This window comes from Mesoplodon mirus (assembly GCF_964341445.2).
Source record: "Mesoplodon mirus genome assembly, chromosome: 12".
In the NCBI taxonomy this organism is placed as follows: domain Eukaryota; kingdom Metazoa; phylum Chordata; class Mammalia; order Artiodactyla; family Ziphiidae; genus Mesoplodon; species Mesoplodon mirus.
In genome coordinates, this window is record NC_138988.1 from 84816948 (window position 1) to 84824551 (window position 7604).

At 40.2% G+C, this 7604-nt stretch overlaps 1 protein-coding gene across 1 annotated transcript in view; it reads right to left on the reverse strand.

Annotated features, from left to right (window-relative positions):
* Window positions 1-6747, reverse strand: part of ZKSCAN8 (zinc finger with KRAB and SCAN domains 8) — an 18782-nt gene extending 12035 nt beyond the window's left edge. Inside the window, exon 1 of the mRNA XM_082638446.1 lies at window positions 6464-6747. The gene's annotated coding sequence lies outside the window, so the exon portion shown is untranslated. The remainder of the gene's footprint in view (window positions 1-6463) is intronic.
* Window positions 6748-7604: the final 857 nt, after the last annotated feature.

A 7604-nucleotide genomic window follows, 5' to 3' on the forward strand; every position in this document is an offset into this window, starting at 1 on the left:
GATTACAAATGATGCCACTATAAACATCTGCATATGAGTTTTTGTGTGAACATAGTTTTCATTTCACCCGGGTAAATATCCAGAAGTAAAATTGCTAGGTCATATTTTAAGTATATGTATAACTTTATAAGAAACTGCCAAACTGTTTTCCAAAGTGGCTGTAATACTTTGTATTCCACTAGCAATATGTGAGAACTGCAGTTGCTCCATATCCTGACCAGCATTTGACGTATAAATAAATATATATATATATAGACATATAAATAGATTTAGATATCCTAAAGGCATATAGTGGTATCTCACAAGGGTTTTAATTTGCATCTCTATTGACTAATGATGTTGTGCATCTTTTCCTGTGCTTATTTGCCATCCATATAGTTGGTCCTTCATATCCATGGGTTCCACATCCCTGGATTCAATCAACCATGGATCAAAGATGTTTGGGGAAAAAAAAATTCCAGAAAGTTCCCAAAAGGAAAACCTGAATTTGCCACACACCACCAACTATTTACATAGCCTTTACATTTTATTAGGTATTATAAGTAATCTAGAGATGATTTAAAGTATACGTGAGGATGTGTGTAGGTTATATGCAAAGACTATGCCATTTTATATGAGACTCGAGCATCGACAAATTTTAGTATCCATGAGGGGTCCTGGAACCAATCTCCCATGGATACCAAGGGACAACTGTATCTTTTTTGGTAAGTATCTGTTCAAAACTTTTGCCTATTTATAAAATTAGGTTTTTTTATAATTGAGCTTTGAGAATTCCTTACATATTTTGGATACAAGTCCTTTATGAAATATGTGACTTGTAAGTATTTCCTCCTTTTCATTCTTTCAACAGTGCCTTTCCAAGAACAGAAATTCATAAATTTTTTTTTTTTTTGCAGTACACGGGCTTCTCACTGTCATGGCCTCTCCCGTTGCGGAGCACAGGCTCCGGACGTGCAGGCTCAGCAGCCATGGCTCAAGGGCCCAGCCGCTCCGCAGTATGTGGGATCTCCCCGGACCGGGGCATGAGCCCGCGTCCCCTGCATAAGCAGGCGGACTCTCAACCACTGCGCACCAGGGAAGCCCTGAAATTCATAAATTTTTGAAGTTTGTCAACTTTTTTCTTTTAGGGATTGTACTTTTGGTGTCATATCTAAGAAATCTTTGCTTAATCCAAGGTCACAAGGATTTTCTCCTCTTTTTTTCCTAAAAGTTTTATAGTTTTAGGTTTTACCTTTAGTTCTACGATTGCTTTTAAGTTAATTTTTGTTCAGAGTTTGAGGTATGGGTGGAGGTTCATTTTTTTGCATACAAATATCAATTGTTCCAGCACTATTTGCAAAAAAAGATTAAACTTTACCCATTGAATTGTCTTTGCATCTTTGTCAAAAATCAAGTGACTATACGTATGTGGATCTCTTTCTGGAGTCTATTTTGTTCCACTGACCTATATGTTTATCTTTTTGCCAATACAAAACTGTCTTGATTGCTGTGGCTTTTAAAATCAGGAAATTATTAAGAGTCCTGCAACTTTGTTGTTCTTTTTCAAAATTGTGTCAGCTTTTCTAGTTCTGTTGCCTTTTGATATCAATGTTATAATTGGCTTCTCCTACAAAAAAAAATTCCTGGAATAGGATTTGTGTTGAATCTGTAGCTCAGTTGCGGGACAACTGACATCTTAACAATATTGTTTTCTATTCCATAAACATGGTATATCTGTCCATTTATTTAAGTCTTCTGATTTCTTTCATTAGTACCCAAACTGTTTACCTATTCTCAAAGGACAAGATAAAATGCTTTCTTCTTAAAATCCTTTCTTAATGATTCCAATTGGAAGTGATTTCCCTCTTATTCTATACATCTGTTACATAAGTATGTATTACTTTAATGTTACTTTTGCCATAATTGTGTATTATTAGTTGCAAAGGAGTTTTTACTTTCTAACTTAATTGTATGTTTCCCATGAGTACAGGTCTTTATCTTTTATCTTACTGATAGAACTGAAGAACATTAGAGGGCTATTATTTACAATACCCGACACAGACTGTGTTTATATTTGTTGAAGAGTAAGTTTTAGATATAAGGCCTGAGGTCTTTTTTTTTTTTTTTTAAGTTTTATTTATTTTATTTTTTTTGTCTGCATTGGGTCTTTGTTGCTGTGCGCAGGCTTTTCTCCAGTTGAGGAGAGGGGGGGCTACTCTTCGTTGCGGTGCGCAGGCCTCGCATTGCAGCAGCTTCTCGTTGCTGAGCATGGGCCCTAGAGCACAGGCTCAGCAGTTGTGCCGGGCTTAGTTGCTCTGCGGCATGTGGGATCTTCCCGGACCAGGGCTCGAACCCATGTCCCCTGCATTGGCAGGCGGATTCTTAACCACTGCGCCACCAGGGAAGCCCTGAGGTCTTCTTTAGACCTGTTCAATTACAGGATCCTATTTCTTTGGGGGATATATGTCTATGGCTTTTACCTTTGGTATTAAGCAACATCTCTTGCCTGCAGTAGCAGTGGTAAGTGGTCTTCCTGCCTTTGCTTATGTTTTCTTTCCATTCATGTTCCATAAAGATGCTTATTGTGGGTTGAATTGTGTCCCCCCCAAAAGATATGTTGAGGTACTAACCTCTGGTATTTGTGAATGTGACCTTATTTGGAAAGAGGTTCTTTGCAGATGTAATCAAATTAAGATGAGGTTATACTGGAGTAGGGTCGGCCTTTAAGCCAATATGACTGGTATATTTTTAATAAGAGAAGAGACACAGAGATTGACACACACAAAGAGAAGGCCATGTGAAGACACAGACACAGAAGAGAGCTATGTGACTACAGAGGCAGAGATGGTGTTACGTAGTTGCAAGCCAAGGAATGCCAAGGACTGCCAGTAACAACCAGATGTTAGGAGAGCATGACCCTGCCATCACCTTGATTTAGGACTTTTGGCTGCCATAACCATGGGAGAATAAATTTCTGTTGTGTTAAGCCACCCAGTTTGTGGTACTTTGTTACTGTAGCCCCATGCAACTAATATATTGCTAGAGAGACTGTTTTAACAAATATGTAATACAACTCACCCTCTTAAAATATTTCAGCGGGGAACCTAACTCTTCAGCATGGTATGCAAGGCTCTTTATGATATGTAAACCTGCCTAGCTATGTCTGCTATAAACTCTCCTTCATACAGCTTTTTCCAAATGTGGCTTTCTCATATCTCCACTCTGCTGCAGTGGTTCTCAATTCTGCCCCCGTCTCCCAGGAATATTTGGCAATATTCGGCAATGTCTGGAAACATTTTTGGATGTCACAACTGAGGGGAAGGGATGCTATTAGTATCTAGTGCGTAGAGGCCAGAGATGCTATTAAACATACTACAATGCATAACATAACCCCCACAACAAAGAATGATCTGGTCCAAAGTGTCAATGTTGAGGCTGATAAATCCTGGTCTCCCGGAAATCATTCAACTCTAACTTAAAAAGTCTCAGCTTACCTATTACCTTTTAAATTAGGTTTTCCCTGTTGCCCTCACTCCTCAGCCGCCAATACCCCAACCCCCTGCCTCAGAAGATTAAGGTGCTCATTCTTTTTTTTTTTTTTTTTTTTTTTTTGTGGTACGCGGGCCTCTCACTGTTGTGGCCTCTCCCGTTGCGGAGCACAGGCTCAGGACACGCAGGCTCAGCGGCCATGGCTCACGGGCCTAGCCGCTCTGAGGCATGTGGGATCTTCCCGGACCGGGGCACGAACCCGCATCCCCTGCATCGGCAGGTGGACTCTCAACCACCGTGCCACCAGGGAAGCCCTAAGGTGCTCATTCTTGCCAAGTTATTTTTTACATGGTCCAGACATAGGATTTATCACACTGTGTACAGTATGTACTGCAAATGTCGGCCTATGGCCATGGTTTTCCTGCAAATGTTAGTTTGTAGCCATGACCTTTTTCTTTGTATCTCTTTTTAAGCAGTGAAGTTATATTACATATTTGAATGTCAGAAAGATCACAGTGGCAGCACTGTGGACAACAGGATAGAGAAAAACATAACTGAAGGCAGCACTGTAGAGAATGGAAAAGAGCATAAACAAGGGCATCATATCCAAAAGCAACTGGCAAGAAATGCTAACATCAAGATAAAATCCCAGACCTGTAGTCCGACAAGGGAAAGAAGAGGTAGGCACTTATAAGGAAAATCAGATTACATATTGTTCCTGACATGAGTCTTCAAAGCAGTGTCTCTATCTTTCAGGGCTTTTGGGCCGAGAAGGTAGGGTAGGGTTGGCTCATAGTCTCTCAGTCTAATGAAAACACAGAACTTCTCCCCATAAAGAAGCCCATAGGCACAAAAGTTTACATTCAATTTCATTGGGTTCATACACCAAACACCCACCTAAGGACTCCAGGAAGGTAAAGAACCCCTACTTAGAGAGTGTGGACAGAAAAGGAAGAGAATTTGAAAAGTTAACTTTAAAATCAGACAAGACTGGTTAACAGTAGTTTTGGGAGTAAACTACAGATAGGAGAAATCAAGGAGCAAGAGATAAGGTTAAATATGGTAACTGACAACAGAGGGTTTAATTCATAGATGATAACTTTACAGAGAAGTGGGGAATTTCCTGGAATACAGAGATTTGAGGGAAGAGTGAATTTGGACAAGAGGCTGAGATTTTGTGGAGGGTTTGAGACAAGGGGTGAACAATTTTGTTTTGGACAGGATTAACATCCATGGTTTTAAAATAATTCATTTAAAAATCAAGGAAAATTTAATAAATTCTTAAAATTTCTTAAAATAGATACTTATAGTTTAAAAACTTAAAAGGTCATTACTATGGGACATGAATTCTGAGCTCTAATTGTTTTGAATGTGATTCTGCATAGTCATAGTTTTACCATGTTTTCCTATGAATTTCCTAAAGTCAAGGTTCATCTTTAAGTACTGAACTATTGGCCATCTTCCATCTTATAATCAATGCTCGTCAATACTAGCTTTAAAAGGTTTCAATGTTAAGTGTGCATCACGCAAGAACTTTATATGTTGATATGTTAAAATGGTAATATAATACTAAATGACATTAAAGTCTCAGTAGTGAAACTGATGCGAGTCATCTAATTATCAGATTTGTTCATATTTTAAACCAATCAACCAACAAATCTTATCCATTATCCATCTGATTATTCTTTTTAGTAGCTATTTTTCCATTTTTAGCCTCTTCCCTCTTCCATGAGACAATTTTTGAAAATTACAGCCTATAACTAACCAAGTACAAAGATATGTACTACAAAATTAGTCTACTATGTACCCTCCTCCCAAAGTATCTACACCTGTATTTAGGTTGGTAAGCACCTTGTGGATAAAGACTGCTTCTTACATTATCTTTTAAGAATACCTCATCAAGTTTCTTGATTTAGGAAGCTAAAATAATCTTTAAAGCTTCTTCTCATCTCAAACGCTATAATCCTGTGAACTACTGAAAGTACAACCCATTTTAACAGCATTATCTTTTCAACAGATGAAGAAAGAACGTTTTCTTCCTTTAGACTAATTTAAGTCTAATTTGGGATGTTTGGGAGCTGAAAATAAAACAAAAAAGAGATATTTTCCAGGCTTTAAAGATAAAGGTGAAGCAAACACTGTGCTTTATAGGAATCTCAAACTGCGTAAGTTTTAACATCTACCACATTTTACACTTAACCACAGCAGAAATTCAAAATATGTATGCATTTGCTACAACGATTACTGCATAAGTATACTTAACTGAACTAATCAAACAGAAATAGGGATTATTTTTTAGAGGTGGTAGTGGCAGTCTTAATGTTGCCTGACAAAAATTTCTCATGAGTCACTTGAGTTTTGGAAATGGGGCCCCTCCTAAAGAGTTCCCAGGCATCTGCTTCTATTAGATTTAATAAACGAAGAATTCTCAATAAGTCTGAATTTTACATCACCACGAAGTTGTCAAAAAATGTTTCTTTTGTACATTTATGCAGTCAACACACCACCACATTCTGAGTACACTACAAAGAGCAAAATAACTTAGCAGGAAAAATAGGTTTCCAAGGATAACCGGGGTTTCCAAAAGCAAAATACATCTTAAAAAAAAAAAGAGAGAATTGTGACGGAAATGCAAAGTTGCAAAGTAAAAACAATTCAGATCGTGGAAAGAGGAGGATGAAAGATAACACGGAGAAAAAAAAAGATAACCCGGGAACAGTTTCCTATTTTAAGACAAAATCGACTGCAAATATCGCCACAAAACGATTAGCGATTAAGACAGCAAATCTCTACTAAAGGTTCCCTCGCAAAAAGTTTAGGCACGCGGACTCGGCCTGCGCTGGCAACCAAAGCGACCCTTGATCCACCGAATCACCGGGGCGCCGACCTCGGCTCAGGTCCCCTCTCAAGACCCCTCAGGCTTGTTCTCACCTGCGGCCTGGTCTGGCCACAAAGCGCTCCCCTTCCTCCGGCCCGGAGCCCGAACCGTACTCACCGTGAGTTCCAGCGGCGGCCCGGGTGAGGAAGTGAGGCTTCAAAGTGTGGACAGACCTGGAGGAAGGGCTGGTAGAAAAAGGTGCGAAAGCTGTAACCGGACCAGGCCCCTCCAGCCCCTAACTTCCAAACGTGCGGAGGCACAGCACCGGCCAGCAAGCATCTTGTCTCAAGCCACTTCCGGGAGCTCTCTAGGAATCCTGGAGGTCTGAAAGCTCTATGGTCGGCCGACTAAGGGGACGGGACCACCGCGCCTCTCTCACCAGTACTCTGGGCCTAGCGTTCCTCTTGTGTCTACGCGCCGCAGGGTTGCGCGGCTCTAGGGCATCGGGAAAGTCGTGGGAAATAACGGACTGTGGTGTCACCTCTGCCCCGCGCACCTGGCTCACCCAGTCCGCTCCGCACGGTCGCTGGGGAGGTAACCGTCCCCCGGCGGGCTGATCCGAGGGCGTGCGGGGGCCGGGGATGAGAGCAGGCGGAAGCTGGAGTATCGGTGGAGGAGGATGCACCTTAAGGATCCTTATGATGCTAATTAACTAGACTGGCGTTTGGCCGGGTTAGTTACCCCTGTACTTTACTGTTCTCGCTTCAAAAATATGTCCAGTCCTCTCACATAGACTGCAGATTTCTTGAGGAATTTTGTTAATCATGGTTCATAGCTTTTTGAATCCCCTATGGCACCTAGTAGTAGTACACCTTATACTATTTAAGTATTCAAAAAATAATTATAATTAAATGTAAATTCTTTTCGAGTCTTTACATATGTTCCACCCTTTCCTATCTTAATGAATTGCAGTCTCTTACAAAACCTGCTTTGTAGTTTATTTTTAGTGCTGAGTTAAGCTTAGTATCATGACGTAATCTGTGCCGTAAGCTTCAGTAGTAGACCCTAGTTCTAATACCATAAATTTCGAAAAACCTAAGTTCAAATCTATGTTCATTCTTTATACACCCTTACAATTTTAACTTTTCAGACTACATAGGATTTTGGGGTGGAGGTTATGGATGTTAACCTTAGAAATAAAACACAATTATTTTAACAGCAAAATGGGTTTATGCAGGAAAAGCAGAGAATTGCAATTTCGGTCAGGCAAGCCGTAGTGAATCGTAGGCAAGTGCAAGAGACAAAGGGAAGGTCAGCT